Below are 18,482 nucleotides of genomic sequence, written 5' to 3'. Positions count from 1 at the left end.
AATAATACTTCTGTTTTCAATGAAGCCACTGAGCAGTAACATTCATTTTTGGAGTTCCACAGTGGTTAAAGCTGATTGTATACAGGCTGTAATCATTATCCTAATTCTGCCCAGGAAACCCTCTCTCCCCACCATGGAGAAATTTGGAATAAAAAGTCTCGTTCCAGGAAAAAGAATTTCCAAATAATCCTGGGCACCAAATCAAAATATGAGCTCCAAATCCGTTCCTTTTTCTTAATAAGAATCAGCACTTTGAAAAATGCTGCTTCGCAAGGAAATAATTGCATTAGTCAGCCTCTTGGCACTAGTGTGGGCTGGAGCCTTCTCTTAAAATGAGGCCCAGCCTTGCCCTGCAGTGCATCCAAATCCCCCAAAGATGCAGATAGCCCCAAGACCCTTCATTAGTAGGGGCATTTATTCACTGATGGAATTCCCATAGCTCTGGTGTTGCAAACAGCTGTGTTCTCACAGGCAGCAAACTAAAACATGGGACAACAGGACAGGAGATCTGGAGGCAGCCTGTCTGTACCAATGCTTGAGACAGCCTCACGTAAGATGGACATTGTCTTGTGTGCTGAAGAATAGAAACCAAAAAAGGAGCTAGAAACAGAGGTGACTATTTTCATGCTGTCCTTTGCTTACAGAGGATCTGATCACCCAGATGTCAAATTTAGCTTTGCCTTAGATGCACGGCTTGTGACTAACTGTATAGTCCAAAGGATTTACCACCTCTGCCAAATCAGAGCTTGCCAGAATCCTCCCCACCTGGTAAAATGATGGATGGAGCCAGACTCCATGTGGTAGATACAGCTTTATGCCTGCGTTGCAGAAAGAGTCCTGGGGCACAGGAGAGGGGGAGACTTCCAAAGGTGCCTATGCAAATTAGTTGCAACATTTTACAGGCTTTTGTGCATCTGTGGGTGGGGGGAACTGCTACTGGATAATTTACTTTGTGCTCTTCCTAAAGTACTACAGAAATACCATGTGAAAGACAACAGAGGAACCCAGACCATGTGCTCTGTGCTTTAACTACGGGGCCATGCCGGTTCTCCTGCATTCAGATTTAGCTCTTCTCTCTCTTCAGTATGCTAACATTGTGGTCTCAGGGTACTGCAAGGTGTCTGAACAAAGAGAAAGATTCTTCTGCTGCCTTGGAGGAGATGGTGGTCTGAAAATAGAAACACAATGGACAAAGTTCAGACCTATAGGATCTTGGCTATACTTATTGCTTGGGTGTGCACTGCTTGGCAGACTGGCAGTGCCCAACAACCCCACCAAGGCGCCGGGGTGCTGCTGGGCAAGGGGCTGTCATGTTATGTCCCATCCTGAGGAAACGGGGTTATTCTCAGATAAAAAGCACATGCATCTGTGTTTGGGAGGCAAGAGTGTGAGAATGAACCAATAACAAAGTTCATGTCTTTTATTACCAAAGAAAGGGAAATCAGGAAGAATTTGGAAGGGGGAAGTGGCATTAGAGCTGACAGTGTGGATGTTTGTGGCATTGATGGAGCTGGGATTAGTAATGGACAGAAACTTTCTGCCAAAATGTTTTTTCTTCGGGGAAGATTACCCATTAGGTTTTAAAGGGATGGGATTTTGTGACAGAGACTGTCATCCTCACATTAAGAGTGCATTGAGTGTGAAGACCACATGTGTATTTGTCTATCCAAGTCTTCTCCTGCTTCCCAGTACCAAGACTGTAAATCTGACGTTTAAGTGCTGCATGCTCTAGCATGCCCAAGTGTTCCTTTTTGCCTGCTGCAGATCAGACATTGGTAATTCACATCAGCATCTTCTGGATGATCGGCCCATTGAATGACAGCTATTCTGTCTCAGGCTGAATAAGGACAATTGTCCCTCTAGCTTTGCTAGTTCAGAGATCCCTCTTCTTTGCCAAATAGAGAAGAAGTTGTGAAACTGCAAAATCTGTTACAGAGCATAGGGAAAACCAGCCTTGCTTGTGGCCAGTGCAGTTCTCACTGGCAGAGGGATGGTGGGAGCTGATTTTCTGAACAGCAAGAGAAGATAGTGGGCTGGAAGGCAGAAACAAGAAAGCTGTTTGATACAGTGAAGGAAGGAGGGGACAGTGTGCAAGAGTAGAAATAACACATTGGGCAGCAACACTGATTGAGGGTAGCACAGAAGTTCCAGCTCTACAGATTGACAACTTGCATAAATTGGAGAAACTAGTCCAGAATAGGTTTAGACAAAAGCAAACAAGTTCCCTTGTGTTATGCTGTGAGGCTGTGCGAGAATGACACTGAATTCGGTATGGTCTGTGAGAGCCCAGAGGGCAGCTGTTGTTAAAAACTTGTGCAAAAGAGAGATGAGGAGCAGGGTGGGGTTGCTGGGTTTGGAAAAAGGGAGGGTTGAAGAGGGGTGCAAGGGCATCAGTTAATCTGAAGCATTGTTCATGTGGGGTAAGACATAAAGACTGCTGTAAGGGCGTAAAATGGGTGAGACTGTAAGGAAATAAATCTGGATGAGAAGGGAATGGGAATGAAATAGCACATGACTTCTGGTAAGTAAGGGAGTGAATCTAGAGAGCCAGGCAGAAAGGAAAGAGAAGGAAGGGGATTGCCTTTCTAATTACGGGTATCTCTAACTTTTCTGAGATATAATGGGCAGAGGATGACTAACAAATGGCTGAGTCACAGAAGCCGTGTGACTGAGAGTCTAAATTCAGCAGCTGAGGGGCTTGAATATTCGCATTAAAGTTGGAAATAATCTTCCAGTACTATTCTGGTGCAGGTGATCCTGAACCTTCTGTAGCAAACCGCCCACAACTTTCTAATTGCTGTTTGGAAACATCTAGCTCAGTAAATAGGTCAATATTCATGCTGGCAGGCAAGTTCATTACCTGATTCACCCATTTGTAGTGGAGAAAGCCACTTTTGGCCAACTACATAATTGCGTATCCATTTTCTACCCATAGAACCATTTGCAAGGAACTTTAATTGAATGTTTGAACCTTCACTTTAGCAATTCAGTGAATGATGTTGCTTGGAGTCAGAGCAATGCTCTGCTGGTCTTTGTAAGTCAATTTATTACCATTAACCATCTAGTACTTGTAGAACTTTCAAATACTTGATGCTTCAGGAAATAAGGAGAACAAGTGTCCTCTGTTTCAAGGTGCTGACTACTGAAAGTCTTTGTTTCATGCATCATTAATGCTGGCATAAATTGGTAGTGCCACCAAAAGAAGTGACCCATGCATTCCACTCGCCCTCCTCCTCCCATGTGACCTAGAATGCAGAACTGATGTAGGTTAAAATTATCTGTTGTCCTGGTCACCAGCTGATTAATCAGGGACAGTCATGGTTGTCTGAACTGTTTCAGATAGCACGTTTAGGGAAAAGATATAAATGTGAAATACCTCCCACCCCTCAAGAAAGGCATAGTTTATTTTCCTGATAGCAATTACTGAAGAAATGCAGGCTGATGGAAACCAGGATTAATGTCCATCTCCAGCTGAGCTGGAGTTTCTGAGTGCACAGTAGGGAGATTTGGGCAGCAGTGGGCTTTTGTGGGTAGTGTAAATTAATGAAGTTTACCTTCTTCTGACTTGGCAATCTGTAGTTTACGTGAGACAAGTGAGTTGACCCACTTCTCCTTACCCTTTTTATCACAGGTAAAGGGCAATAAAACAAGCAAGCTGGCTACTGAGGACAAATCCAGAGTAAGCAGACTTTTAGCCTCAGGCCACGTGGCTCATTGAGGCTCCCTACAAAGTCAACAAATGAATACATAATTTTAAAAAGTGCACAATTAATCCTTCCTTCCATAAAGAAACAGTCCTGACCTCCCTCTTCAGCAGCATCTTTCACAACAGGAGCTGGACTCTTTCCCTGGGAGTTCCACATGGGCAGAAAGGATTCAAGGAGTTACCTGACTCCTAACCCTTCCTTAGTGCTCTTCCACCCCTTCTTCATAATAGCCAGAGGGTCTCAGCAGCTGATGCTTTTATGGAACAGCAGGGAGGAGGTAGTTCCGATTTTTTGCTTTGTGAAGTTTCCCTGTCACAATTCCCTGGATGGTACACAGTGTTCTGAGCTTCTTCCTGCACAATAGCTGGTTTTAAACGTTTCTGTTTAATCAAGAGTGAAGTAAATGTCAGAGATTCAATGTTCTAGATCAGCAGTTTCCAACACTGATATATCTTAATCAAGCAATTAGGTGCCTTTTTTGTTATTGTTTGGTGTTTTCCACATTGGAGAAGGGAACAGATTTGCTGCTTTGCTCTGATGACTGCTAGCAGCAGTGTTTGTTGTTAACAGAGACATGTACACCTAACCACCAGTTGGCAGGTGTTAACACTTTGTTACTTGCTATTCCCACATGCTGAGGATTGTGGGAAAGCTGTCAAGCTCTCTGTCTTGTGTAAACGCTTAGCTTTTGCAACAGCAACAACAAGAAGCTCTGAACAAATGCAGAAGCTCTGCAGGAATGCAGTGCTAGTAAGAGGAACAATAGGATGGATTCTCAAGGCCTCTGGCTTCAAAGGGAGGTAGTATGAGGCTTTGTGGAAAGTTTGACATATTTCCTTATCTTGGTTTGGAAGGGCGAAGATGGAGTTCAAGAGCCTTTTTATACATATATATATAATTTTAATTGGTGATATGGTCTGATCTTTAGAAGAAAGAAGATGTACTGTGTGTGCCCCAACATTTCTAGTTTGCTTCTGACATTTGTACGCATTTGTATTCAGGTAAAAGGTATGAATGCAGCATACAATCTGAGAAAATAACACAGAAAGAGGTTAGGAATGCTTTGATTTGTTTGGGGTAATTGCCAAGCAAGAAGTGAGATTTTCTATTCATACAGCCCTTCCGGAGAACTCAGACATGGCCAGAAAAGAAAAAGACCCTCTGAACTATGGCAAATACACACACAAAAATACTTCTTTTTCTCTTTTGTTTGTTGTCTTCCACGCGCTCACACATACTCTGGCTTTGCAGGCACAAGGTCATTGCTTTATAGTTGAGTGATCCAAGTGATTGGTTTGTTACTGATGAAGTGAGGGTTGATTGATTTTTTTATTTACATGAAGACAGTAAAGAAGGAGGAGTGGGAGGTGCAAGGCAGCTTGTAGAGTCAAGTGCAAAGGAGAAATTCTCTAGAGCAAGTGGGCCAAACACTGAGATGACTTAAATCAGTGATCGATTTATATAGCTGATTATAATAGGACTGTACTGCATAACTGCTCCCCTCACGCTGGAACAGTGTTATGTTCGTCACTTCTTTAACCTGCAGAATTATGCCCTCAGCAAGGAGGGATTTCATGCATTTTCTTTTTGATGGGAGTGCTTCAGATGAAAGGAACATGATAAAAGCAGTGACGGTAGATTTTCTTGCATGTGGGCTATGGCTGGGTAGCATTTTGAACATGGTTTCAAGTTTGGAATCATTTTCCGGTTGATGTCGCATCCAAACTGAACATTAGCTTTGGATCAGCTTTATGGTGGGGTAGGAAAGAAACTTCTGCTTGTACTATAGACTGTGTTCAGGATAGGGTATTTCTGGAGATACAACCATTCTGGCTTGAATCCACCAATGCCCGTCTGTCAAATCTGAGGAGATGTTCCCTGACAGGTGGGTTGGCCAAGTTCTGTCCTGGAAAGGTTCCTACTGCATGACAATAAGCCCTGTGGGATTTAGAGGTGGCTGAGCAGCAGGTTGTTAACAATATGGTTGCACAGTCATGCTTTAGTGGCCTGCCCCCAGGTCTGTGTTACACAAGGCAGTGTCAACATAGCCTTGAAGTCTCTAAATTAAAGCTGATTTTAATTCTGGAAGACAGGTTTGAGACTACTCAAAAGTTAGGGGCTTAATGAAGAAATCACTGAATGAAATTGCCCAGGCTGTGTTTTGCATTGGGTGGGATCCCAATGGATTCTTCTGACTTCACAGGTCTGTGAAACACTGCAGTAAACACATTTGTTTTAATGGAGTTAGTATTATTTTGTGGACATGAAAATCATCACTGGTCCTGGGCATCACTTTAAAAACCCTTCATCTCTGTAGAGCCTCCTCTCTGTAGAGCCACATCCTGTGAGCTGGCTCTGGAAGATCTGCCTGCCATGCTTGGGCGTGTGGAGGAGGTACTGGCCTGCATACATCTGCATGATGTATTTCCTAACTTCAAACTTCTCTTAAAATACTATTTGCTCTTGCTTGGACACAAGAAGCAAATCAGGGGAGTTACTAATATTGGTAAAATCAATATATGGAACAAATTTTCATAACACTTAATGTGCATAGGCATGGTCATGAATTTGTTTCTGTAAATATTAAGTGATACTTGTGTCTTTTGAAAACCCTACGTAGAAAAATCTTGTAATTCACGGTAGCCATGGTGAAAGTGAGAGGAGGGAAGACTGGTGATTTCATGAATGGGACTCAGAAAATGGGTTTGACTTATGCCATGCACTTTCTGTTGACTTAATTTTTTTTGTGCACTACTTTTTTTTTGTAAGTGGGAACACGTAGTGTGATAGGTAGGTTTTGTATGACTTGAAAAGCATGTGCTGGTTGTGTTTGAAGTGCCCAGGTGAAAATTAGATATTTAATGTAATGGAATTGTTGATTTGATTTAAGTGTATGGCTTCAGGCTAACAGAAAACCAAGTTAACAGGCAATAAGAAGGTCCTTTTCTGAGACTGGAATTCTGTCTTCTCACCTGTTCACAGCCAGGCATAGCTGTGAACACAGCCTCATGCACTGCAGCACTGAGCAAAGTGGGTCATCCTGTTTGCATGATGGTTAATGCCATTTCACTTTGCAGTGCAATAGGTTGGGAATGATGGTAACAATCCTCTGTATGCTTCTTTGTTGGGGAGTGAGATCTCCCTGAAACGTGGCAGTGGCTTTGCTGTGATCATATGAGCTCATCATATTGCTCTTTTCTACTTGTACTGTGGAGGTGCCTAGACGTCTACAGTGAGGACTTGGATATAGCTTTTTGGGCTGTAGGCATACACAAGTGTCAGTTCCTCCTTAAGGGATTGTCTGTCTGGAGTGCTGATCCTGCAGACGCAAGACTTAACACTTAAGCTACTTGCTTATACAGATATCTGAAGGACTGGAGCTGAGTTTCATGGCATCTCAGCACCTTAGCTGTCCTACTTTGAGTAAAGTCATCAGCATTTTGCAAGGGTATTATTTGTGTAGAATCTGTATTGGTTGATCTCCGTAAGTGAAACAAGGAAAGGTTTCCCGAATTCCTGTTCCTTTTTTCTCTTCTTTATGAACTTAATTTGGGTTTGGTTGGTGGGTTTGGGGTTTTTCTTATTTCTTTCTTTTTCCCACCCCACCCATGCTTAAACAGTTCCAGGAAATTCTGTACTTACCCAGCTGTACTGTCTAAGGAAAGCCAAGGGTTTTTTTTCCATGCATCAAAGTCATAATAGTTTGAAATGACTTATTAACTCACTGACTTTCCCAGAGAGAAGACATCAGATACTTAACTGATATGCCCCTTGTACTTAGCCAAAAGGCCAAACAAAGGTTAGGGCAAGTGGATACACATGACTTCTTTATCCAAGTCCTTGAGTATTTCCCATTAGCTAACCCAGAGTTTTTTTTCTTTTGCAAGCAAAAATAATTAACATGGATCAAGTAAACTGGGTTAATTTATTTTCATTGCAGTCCTTCTTATGGTGAGACTGCATTCTGTGGACAGAGAAGACATTGCTGGTTGCTCAAATGGCCGTCTTGCCTGAAAAACTTCAACGATCGCCTCAAATAGCTCACCTCAGATTGGGTTGTTGTTTAAAAATGCATAGAATGAAATAGTTGTAGATCAAGTTGATTTGTGTGCTAGCAAATGGATCAAATAAGCATTTCCTTGTATACAACCATTTATTTGATGCTGATGACAAAATTGCATTCACATGTTTCTGTGACATTTCATAGCAGTATGACTTTTTTCTTGCTACTATTAAATGAAGTCCTAAAATGCTGCAGTTCCATGGGTTAGTAATGTCTTGCTGTGCTAGCAATGAAAAAATGTTTGTTTGGACTGGCAAGAAACACTATTATTTTATTTATTGTGCTTTTTGGTGGGCACATTATATATTCTGTGCCATAGCAGGTGATTACACCATATATAACCCTACAGTATTCACAAGCATCTGCACCCAAATCAGGATGGTGAAACCTGCATTAGTAGAAACATTGTGACCTATGACTAAGTGTTGTCTGTGTCTGGAGTTCCCAAAATGCCATGGATATGCTCATGCAACAAGAAATGGTGCACCAAAATAGAACCATGCATGAGAAAGCCTCCCGGCTGCAATAATATTTCCTCAGCCGCACTCACTGTTAGGCCCTTCCTGGTGGAGCTGGACCAAATCCACAGGTCATGTTGACTTTATCTGGATTGATGGGGTTTCAGCAGCTGTCCCCTGCTGCTTTCAGGAAGTCAGGTTGGGAGCCGTTAGGTGAAACAGCTCTCTAAGTTTAGAAATGATTGCCAGTGCCTAGCTATGAGCGGTGGTACAACTTGTGTCTGAAAGAATAGCATCCAGCAATACGTACTGTGTCCATACCCATGGCTGGTGTGTCAGAGGATTCCATAGGAAGAAATGGGAAATATGGGGGAAATATGGGGCTAGTTCCCTTGCTCTTCTGACCCTACAGAGAGCTCCAGCTGATGTGGTATGCAAGTCCTGCGTCATTGTCCAGCTGTTGGCTTGTGACTCTGCATGTCCCTTGCTGGGATGAGATCTATGTTCACCCTTGCTAACTCTGGTGGCCCAAAAGCTGTCCTCCCTAGTGCCCTTTTGCTGTGTTGCAGGTTTCAGGAAGGTATCAGAGAAGGGCTGAACCTGCTAAACCTACAATAATGCCAAAGAAATCTCTCCCCTTTCCCTGGGTTTGTTCGTATCTTGCCTGCAACTTGCTGCCAGACCAGTGGGGCCTGGAGCTGATAAGAGGCTTCTCATGGGTAATAGTTTTCTCAAGCAGCAGCTCTGAGCTGTAGGACTTGGGGAGTCAAGGAACGGTCTTCTCTCACCAAAACACACGGATGTTTTGCAGGCCTTTGGTTTGGTGTTAATTAATTATACGGATTTTTGAATAGCTGGATTGTAGGTGGCAAATTCTTGGATCCAGTTGGTAACTGGTACAGATAGCAGAAAGTGAACAGCAACTTTGCTGCCTTTTTTTTTGGGGGGGGGGGGGGGAGAGGAAACAGTGGTGGTTTGGTTTTTGGGTTTTTTTTCCTTGGGAACTTAAAAATTCCAATCTTGCTGTATTAAACTAAGTCATGCAGAAATGCTCCAGATGTTCTTTGCATTGTGGAAACCAAATTCAGCATTTTGATGAGGTTTTTTCCTTTGTTTTTGAGAGACCAGACATGAAACTATTAAATGTGTTAGGTAACAAAATCTTACCTCTGCTCTCCTTCCAGTTATTTGTATTTTCCTAGCTATCTTATTTAAGGTGGACTCATTCCAACTTACCATGTAAAATACCAGGTTCACCAGCAGGTAAACTGACCAGTCTTCTTTGCGAGCGAGATGTCTAGTGGCACTGGTGGACTATTAGCCTTTAGGCTTCATCTTCTCCTTCACTGAATGGTCTGATGGCGGCTGAACTGACAAGAAATTTTGGTCAAAAGTTGTAGAACGTATGAGCAAATAATTTCTATGGTATTTTTTTCTGTTTTTAAAAAGAGCTATATTTGCTATGATGTCTGGTGAGCCCTTCTCAGCTCCCTCCCTTTGCAAGAAGAGGCAATCTTTCTATACTCCTAAGGGAGAATCCATTGATTTTTTTTCTTTTTTTTTTTTTATTAATAAGGTTTGTGTCCTGATTTTCCTAGCAATTTTCAGTTCTGAGCTCTCTCTGAAATGTAAACAATCTTCATCATAGTATTTTAATGGAAGCCTGCTTAACAATGAGTTGCCTGCCCTCACTTCACACTCTGTGTGAAGAAACAGAAATGCTGAGTTTGGGAATGCTCACCCCCTCCCTGCATTAATCCCTGGAACAATGGGATCCATGTCCATTTTGGGATGCTGGCAACATATTTCAGAGTCCTGCTGTGACCTCCTGCTTATGCTGTGGTTTCTGGGTGCCCGATGAGGAGAACATCCAGAAGCGTGGAGCAGCTTGTGCCTGAGCATTTCCAAGGATTGGTCTGGACACTGTGTAACTTCATGGGGTAGTCCTTCATCCCCAAGGTGAGCATGGACTTTCAGTGCTCAGTTCCTTCTGGTTTAATGGAGAAGAAAATAAACCATGTCCATTATCAAATCATGCAGATTGTTTCCACAGGACTTGTAATTTCAAAGTTGTTCTTCTTATTGTTTTCAGTGAAGCTCTTTGAGGATTTCCAGGGGTACTGATGTTTTTAATCAAAGCCTTTTTAACTTGAAAGGTAGTCAGCTGTCAGCCCTCATGAGGCTGGAGCCAGGTGACTGGTGAAGGTCACAGCAAAGTGACAGATGCAGTGTTATCTAGCCTATTATCAGTGATCCCACCAGGTACAGTTCTGTATCTGACCATATGACAGCACAGTAGCCTGTTTTGATCTTCATTTTCCTCCTTTAATTGGGTGGCCTTTCTTGTTTCTCTCCCTGCCTATAGTCTTGTTAACTCATGAGCCTGGAATGGACTGGCCAGGTATCAAAAGACTGGGTACTTAACGTGAACAAAACCACAGAGCAGTTTCTAGCAATTCAAAGAATATGGAAGCATTTGCACTTCTGATACCACCTGCTTTGTGTGCCAGTGATTGTAATGGGAACAAAAAGCTTACAAGGGTCGGGGAAAAAAAAAAAAGCATTTTTGTGGAAAAAAATAAATTAAAGCAAGCCCAACAGAAGTTGTCTTGAAGTGAAACAGAAATGTTTGTCGTGAACTGAGTGAAGGAGGTGGATCTAATTACTGTGAAACAAAACAAAGGAAGATGGCTTAGCAGTCATTTAAATTTCAGATACTTAGCACTTCTGCAGTGCTACAGATTGTCAGCTCTAGGTAAACATGGAAAATGTCTGTCCAGTCCTTTTTCTGGGGTTTGCCAGGATCGCAGAGGTACTAATATAGAAATCCATCAAATACTATTACCTCCATATATGTGTTAATAATGTTCTTAATCTTCATTATATTTTCTCTTGGGCCTATATGCTGCACAAGTATTTCTTGGCATGCCTACAGATCTCTAATTGTTTGTATGTTTGGCTTGCCTGAGGCCAACTTTAAATGAATGTGTACAGGAATCTTTGCTGTGTATGGGATTATTAAATACCATTGCTATACCTGTGTGGTATTGTTCATCACGTGTCATCCCATTCAAAAAAACTCAAGGAAAATGCAGGAGAATCCTGATGAGGTTTTGATCAAAGTGACATATTGGGGAATCCAGTCAGTGATATTCAAAGGTGTCAGGGCTACCTCGGCACATTTCAGACTTCTGTTGATAGAAGAAATTGCTTATACCTTTTTCCAGGGTAGCCTTGAGGGGATAAGGCTGTGCTTGCAACTAATCTAGAAGTGCCTGAAGTAGCTGTAACCTACCTTGTCTGATAGCAAAGTTCAGTGTGTGCAGAAGTCTTGCCTCTGACACTTGATGAATACACAGGGGACATTTCCTCTCAGGTGAGCTTGCTTCTTAGCCTGAACCAGAACTGAGCTATCTTTTTTGCTTGCTTGTTTGGTCTCCCTCAGCTGCCCTTCCTTTGGAGCCCAGCATTAAACACACTGCATGCAGAACTCTGTTTTATGTGCACTGGAGTGACTGAGGTGCCACTGGAGATGGGCAGTCAGTAACTTGAATACACCTGTAGCAGTGGAGACTATGAGTTTCTGAGTAAATGCCAGTGAATGGGGGGGCAGAGGCAGACAGATCAGGAAGTTGGGCCCACAAGAAATATGATGCTATAAAAATTCTTCTGGGAGGTCCTCAAACCATTGGCACATCTCTGTTGTGGTTTATGACATTTCTGGCATGACAGAGAATGATGGCTCTGTCTTTCAGTGATCAGGATTATTTATTGTATGTCATTGCCTTTGAGCCAGCTGTTCCAGACAGGTACTTTCACGTCTTTTCCTGATTCCTGCACTGTTGCTCTGCTTTGCTGTTTCTGTGTGGTGTTATCTACGACTTGAGGAAAACAAAAAAGAGAGGATGAGAAAAACGTGCTGGTGTATTTGCTTGATTGGCACACTGCAGGGGCCAGAATTCTCAAAGAGTTTCTCTTGCTGTGTGACACTGACACTCTAAGCAGGGCAGTCAGGTGTGCAGAACAGAGCAGGCAATGCCTGGAGAAATCTGGTTCATCATGGCAAACACACTCTGATGTAGGCACAAATGCAGATTACGAGGCTTACTGCTACACCACTGACACACTTAGTGTTTGGCAATGGTCCATAACAGTGACAGGATTGAGGTTACGGCAAAAAAGGTACTGAGCTGCATGGATTTGCCCCATAGACCATACGTGGCCCTTTGGCCAACAGCTGATCTGCCTGAATTAAATCATTCCACGGTTAGTATCCCTGACTCAGTTCCTATTGTGTATTCTCTCTGGTGGTTCAACCTGGACAGATTTCCAAACTGCTCCAAGTGGTTTGAGTGCCATAATGTGGTGAGTGGCCTGGCCTCTGTCATGCTGAAATGCTTTCATAGTTAAGTCCTTCTGCAAATAAGTGTTTCCAGCCCTAAAGTGATGAGCAGGCTTCCCCAAAGGCCGTAAGGCAAACTAGAATAGCTGCTCACAGTTTCTCTTTGGTTCATTCAGGTTAAAAAATCAGCTTGATGTGGAGAAAGAGCAGAGGCCTCTGTTGGCTGCTTTTCAAGACACTTGCACCTTCCTTTTCCTCACTTCTGCAGTGGGGAGTTGTGATTTCTTTTCCCTTTCACGTACCCTTACCCCATCACAGACCTACCCTGTCTCTAAAGCTACCACATGGAACTTGTCACACTTCAGTGCCCTGACCCCAGCACCTTAACCTACTTTCCCTGTGCTCCCTTGCTTTTTGTTTTCTTCATCTCTCTTCATTTCACTTCCTGTTAGAAGAAGTCTCCCCCAAAGAGCTGTGCTGGAATAGAGGCTGTATGTGGGCCAAGAGAGGAGAATGGATTTAGACACCTCTAAGCATAGTGAGTCTTCTTGACAAATAGCCTGGTTATTCTGGGTGAACAAAGAGAAACAGATCTAATTCTTAGCCATCACCACCAAAGCCTGTGCTGCTGCTACAGTCCAGCCAGCGCTCAGTTCCCGTAAGAGGAGCAGGTTACTGGGAAGGTTTCTGCAACTGAGGTCCAAAACTCTCCCAAAGAGTCTCTGGGAGTGTCAGCAGATTTCTAACCGAGCCAAGAGAAGGGCCTTAGCGCATCGCCTGGCAAGCTGACAGCACCTCTGAGCTATGCATAGGATTAGCTGTTGTCACACACGCAGCCTTCCTGTAAACTCAGGGTGTTCGGCTCTGCCCATTCCCTCAGAGATTGCAAAGGACAAGGGCTACGGAGGCATTTGATCTGCAGAGGTTGGTTCAGCATGGTGGTTAACGCGGTATCTCTGGGTGGTGAAAGAGTGGGGAAAAGTTATGAAAGAGGCTTTTTGATTTTATTACTTTCTCCCCTCGCGTTGTATCCTGTCTGCAGAGAGCTCTTACCAGATTCATGGACCTGGCCTGCCATGTGAGTTGAAAAAAAGAAAAAGTGGAGGAGAGCGAGAGAAAACCAAACGAATCCATTAAAAATTGCCTTTGCTACCTCATTAATCTTTTGCAGCAAATAATACATGCAAAACTTGGGCTAGCAAAGTCTCCAAAGAATAACATTTTTTTTGTGAGGTTTTAACAAATTAAAGAAATAAATTAAGTCACCAGCACAGCAGGGAAGTGCTGGAGGCCCTCAGGATTTGTATGTTTTACCATTGTTCTAAAAATAAACTTGGGGGGGGCGGGGGAGTTTAAAAGTCTTTCAGTTGAAAAATAATATTTGCTTTGAGTGGCCGTGTTTGGGTTTTTCTCCCGCCTGGCACTTCACCACCTTCCCTGGCCCAGCAGCTAACTTTTGGAGACAGAAGGTGGAAAATGGTAGGAGTGAAGGTAGCAACGCCATGCGGTGAAGAGAGAGGCATGCTGGGCGTTAGCAGGAAGTATGTAAGGCAGAAATGAAAATCCCCAAGCCTCACCCCACTGCATCTCCTCAGACAATGCATATGCTAGAGATTAGCAATTGGCTCTCTGATACCCTAGGACCAAACCAGTGGGAAAAGTACTGGCAGCTTTGGTGTGTTTCGTAGAGAGGTGGCTGGTGCCCCAGATAAATGGCCATTCTGGTCCCCTCCTCTCTTGCTATACTGTAGACTTGTCAGCATTTTAACAAGCAGAGCAAAACTTCCCAAGTTACCAGAAATCAGAAGAACAAGGGCTGCCTTCTGATTTCTCCTTTCCATGCTCCCTTTTGTAATTTACAGTAAAGCGCCTAGAGAGAACAGCATTACCTCTCTATTTTCTTTCCTCCCCTAAAACTGACTGCTTCCCCCCTCATCCCAGCTGCTGCCCCACTACTTGCTTCCACTACCTCTGCTCTCTGGGCTACCTCCGCTTGTCATTCACTGCCTGCTGTTATTTCTTCCAACTCCACCCCGGCCTCGCCCTGGGGAAGAATAACTCTACTCACTCTATAGCCTGTCCCGGAAATATGAACAACTGGGTTTCATCAAAGCTGGATAGTCTGCATGATCTGCAGGCAAACAACATTCTGGAGGAGGCTTTTTAAAGGTATAAATGATGGGTAGGTGTATAGTTCCCAATCAAGAATATGACCAGAAGTTAGGTATCATGAATTTCTCCTACTCCAGCCCTTGTTCATGCTGAAGCTGAGTGCATGCACATTAAAAAAGAAACTAGTTAAAGGATGCCTTCAGAGTTGCAAAGGTGGTCTTGGCAATCCTGGATAATGGTTGGGCTTGATCTTAAAGGTCTTTTCCAACCTTGTTGGTTCTATGATTCTGTGGCAGGCAGGGCTGCTATTTTCTGGCAGATAACCTACAACATCTCTGTAATTGCCCCCCCCCCCCCCCCCCATCACCTATATTCTGCAGTAGTGGGAATTAAATATGTGCATGAACAGTGTAAGGAAACATTGACATTCTGTATAGTTTTTTGCTGCTGGAGCTCTGCACTTGTTCCTCCAAATTCGGTTTCCTTCCTAGTAGAAGCCTTTCAAGGAACTTGACCACTGATTTCATGTGGATTACCTGTGAGTGGAGTAATCGAATGTGCACAGCATCCATACACACATGCACTCATACACACATGTGCATTGCACTTCCAACTCAGCAAATGCCAGAGCTCCAGTTACCCTTCGTATCTTCAGTTGGTCCCTTTGTGAATGTTTTTTTTGCTGTAGCCTTTGATTGCATATGCTTCTGCTATTTTCCCTTTCTGTCATCCCTGCCTTATTTCGTGCACAGAATGGGCTGTGCTCAATTACTGAACAGCAACTTAATATTTACTTTTCTCCTTACTGCACAGTGTGCAGCCCCTAGCCTTTTTTACTGCACAATATTCAAGCCCCGCTTTGATGACAAAATGGTTGATTTCCTCATAGGCTTTTCTCTGTCCTCATCATTGTACATGTATCTGTGGCTACACAAGTGATTTATAGTGGAACTTGTTCTGGTACTTGTCCTCAGCCTCCTGATGGTGCCCACTTACTGCTTTCATTCTTGGGATGGTTTTACAGTGGGAAAAAAATGCCATGGAAATATGTGTAATTTGCTGTGAAGGGAAGTAGCTATTTTGTTTGTTTGCAGCTAATGCATGTTCTGTTTTGTTATAAAAGCTATGGGTAAGCAGCAAAGATGAAGGTTGTTTTATTCAGCATGCTTCAGTTCTGAAAAGAGGGGGAAACCGCTTCTTCTCAGAAGTCTATGGGAAGGGCAGAATAGCTTTCACAGAGGGCAGTGTCTGGCATCCCATTCTCTCTGACACCCACCCCCCTGACATGGAGTTTCCCTCATGGTAAAATCCTGAGCATGGCATTGGGCCACGAAATCCCCATGTTCTCCCTGTAGAGGGTCTCCTGGGAGCCAGAGGGATTGGTGCAGGGCTTGGGGTTAAGCTGACCACGCTGAAAACTGTTGGACTGAGAGAAGGATTGGAAGCTCTCTAGCATGTGAACACAACAGCAGCCAGGAAGTTGAAGGGAGTAAGGAGTGGTGGTGAGTCAGGTTTTTTCTGTTCTAAGACCTGTGATCTCTTGTGTTTGAGCAGCCTGGATTCACATCTGTGTAGATCTTCACTAGTTTAGCATGCTTGAATTGCTCACATTAAGGAAAAGGTGTGAGATCACCTCAAAACCCTGGCCACCTTGAGATCCAGTTGCACCCTAAATGCAACCAGTTTAGCAGCAGCTGTACTTCTTTGGCCACATCTGCCTGTGTTGTACACTGTTAAATCCTAATGACAGTCCTGGATCTGGAGCTCTGTAGAAAGCTTCTGGCTCTTTCTGATTGCTGTATTAACTCCCAACTGGTTTGAGAAGGTAGGCTTTCCGTGGTGCTGGCATTTTCCTGAGGACAGAGGGAATACACCTGGTTCCTGCAGGGCTGCAACAGCAGCCACTACCTATAAGGAACACCTGAGACATTGTATGGTGTTGGACTCATGTGACTAATGAGAATGGTTTTTGCTGGGCTGAGGATGACAAGGAATAATCTCTCTTTCCCTGTAGTTAGCAAGTCAGCAAGGTGTTTGAAGGTATTGATTGTTGGATGGGACTTTGGCTAGATCGGTATTTAGCATAAGCCTCCAGCAGGCTGAGAACGTCTCTGAGACAGCAATGGAGTGTTATAAATGTGGGGTTTACGTGTGAGGATGGATAAAACTAGTGAGGAGGCTGCCAAGTGCTAATTGAAGGAAAAGAAATGTTTTTCCATCTGTAATGTTTTATTGAGGATCTCCTTTACATAATCTTAGCAGAACTTTATTTTGTGTTTTAAAGGCTAGAAGGAGTATCCAAACCAAGAGATTGAAAAGGTACACAACCTGATCAGTTTTCCAGAGTAGGTGACTAGAAAAGAGGTGCTCTCAGCTGCCTGAAATGTGGAGGACATGCTTTAACAGCCATCATTTAAACCATGGGGAAACACATCTATATGAATGATGTCTCCCTTCAAACACTGGGGGAAAAATAAATCCTTACTCACCAGTCACTGTGGTGTGAAACCCATGGCAGGGACCATGATTCGGTCTCTTCTGAATTGCCAGCTCTCTAAACAAACTGTATGTTACTGAAATGGAAGAATCTGTTTTCCACTGGGACTTAAAGTAATTTGTATTGAGCGCTGGGAGTTTCCAAGCTACCATATTTTTAAACTGTCTTTGTTAAACCAGGAAAGGGATCCTAGAGCATAGAGATTTTGAGTCAGTGGTCTGGATCTGCCCATCATGGTCTGGATCTGCCCATCGTGGTCTGGAACTGCAACTGGTTTGAATTTTTGTACAGCAACGCTTATCAAGGTAGGGACAGAGATGCCAGTAGCTTCTGCTTTAACACTCACCATATAAGCAGAGAGCAGCTGAGTTGTGTGTCCCTTCCCCCATCACTGCTGGCTGACTCCAGCCTTGAGTACCAAAAAACTGTAGCGACAGGTTTCTGGTCTTACAGGGAGAAAGGAGAGGAGATGGACTTGCAAGAGGCTTTCAAAGTCATGTCATGCTAGAAAACAGTGTTTGCTTTTGTTTCTTCAACAGCACATACCAACTCCAAGAGGCAGAAAGTATGGGGAGCAATAGGACAGGTTCTCCTAGAGTGACTGTGGGATGTCTGTGGGGAGCCAGGCTAAGTTGGAGCTGAGGAATGCATTATGGGCAGTAAGTTTAGAAAGAGATTTAAGTATTTTTTAATTTTTTTTTAAATAAAATGAGTCCAATTTCTGTGATAAGAACCATCTTTAATGTAAAGCTGAAAAGACAGTATAAAGATGAAACAATTGGAAATAAAAGAAGTCTGGCCAAAATTTTCATTTACATGGGCTATCTAAACCTCTCCCTCAAGCTGTTACTGATCTGTTTTTACTTTCTTTGCAAAAGTAACGACTCCATGCTGAAATGGCCAGTTTTCTCAGCATTTACCAAAACCAGCATGGCTGGACTCAATGGCCAACATCACAGAAGTTCCTTGTCTAAAAATTTAGTTTTGTAAGCATCAGTGTTGTGAACAGAAAGGGGACACCTAACCCCAGGCCCTAGATAAGTTTGGATCGTTATCCACGCTTGATATCTCATTATTGTGATCCAGGTTTCTCTCTGCTTGATGCCTTTCCAAGATTCCCCTGTATTTGTTTTATCCTTGACAGGCTAGTGAACATCTAAGAGCACTTGTATCAGAAGGTTTGGAAAGGGAACAGCTGAATATAATCTTCAGATAAATGCAGCATACCATGACCATAGATAAATGTTCTCTCCCATGAACAGAAGCATGAGACCTGTAGCTCTGAAAAGCTTTTGATTTAGAT

At 43.3% G+C, this 18,482-nt stretch overlaps 1 long non-coding RNA gene across 1 annotated transcript in view; it reads left to right on the top strand.

Annotated features, from left to right (window-relative positions):
* The window catches only part of LOC134163289 (uncharacterized), a 160,343-nt gene that overhangs the window by 58,372 nt on the left and 83,489 nt on the right, over window positions 1–18,482 (top strand). The gene's annotated exons all lie outside the window — the stretch shown is intronic.

Source organism: Pezoporus occidentalis, unplaced genomic scaffold (assembly GCF_034315485.1).
Source record: "Pezoporus occidentalis ecotype Australia unplaced genomic scaffold, CSIRO_AGI_Poc_V1 ctg2, whole genome shotgun sequence".
NCBI lineage: Eukaryota > Metazoa > Chordata > Aves > Psittaciformes > Psittacidae > Pezoporus > Pezoporus occidentalis.
The sequence above is the reverse complement of the archived record's forward strand: the minus strand, read 5'-3'. Positions and strand labels throughout refer to the sequence as shown.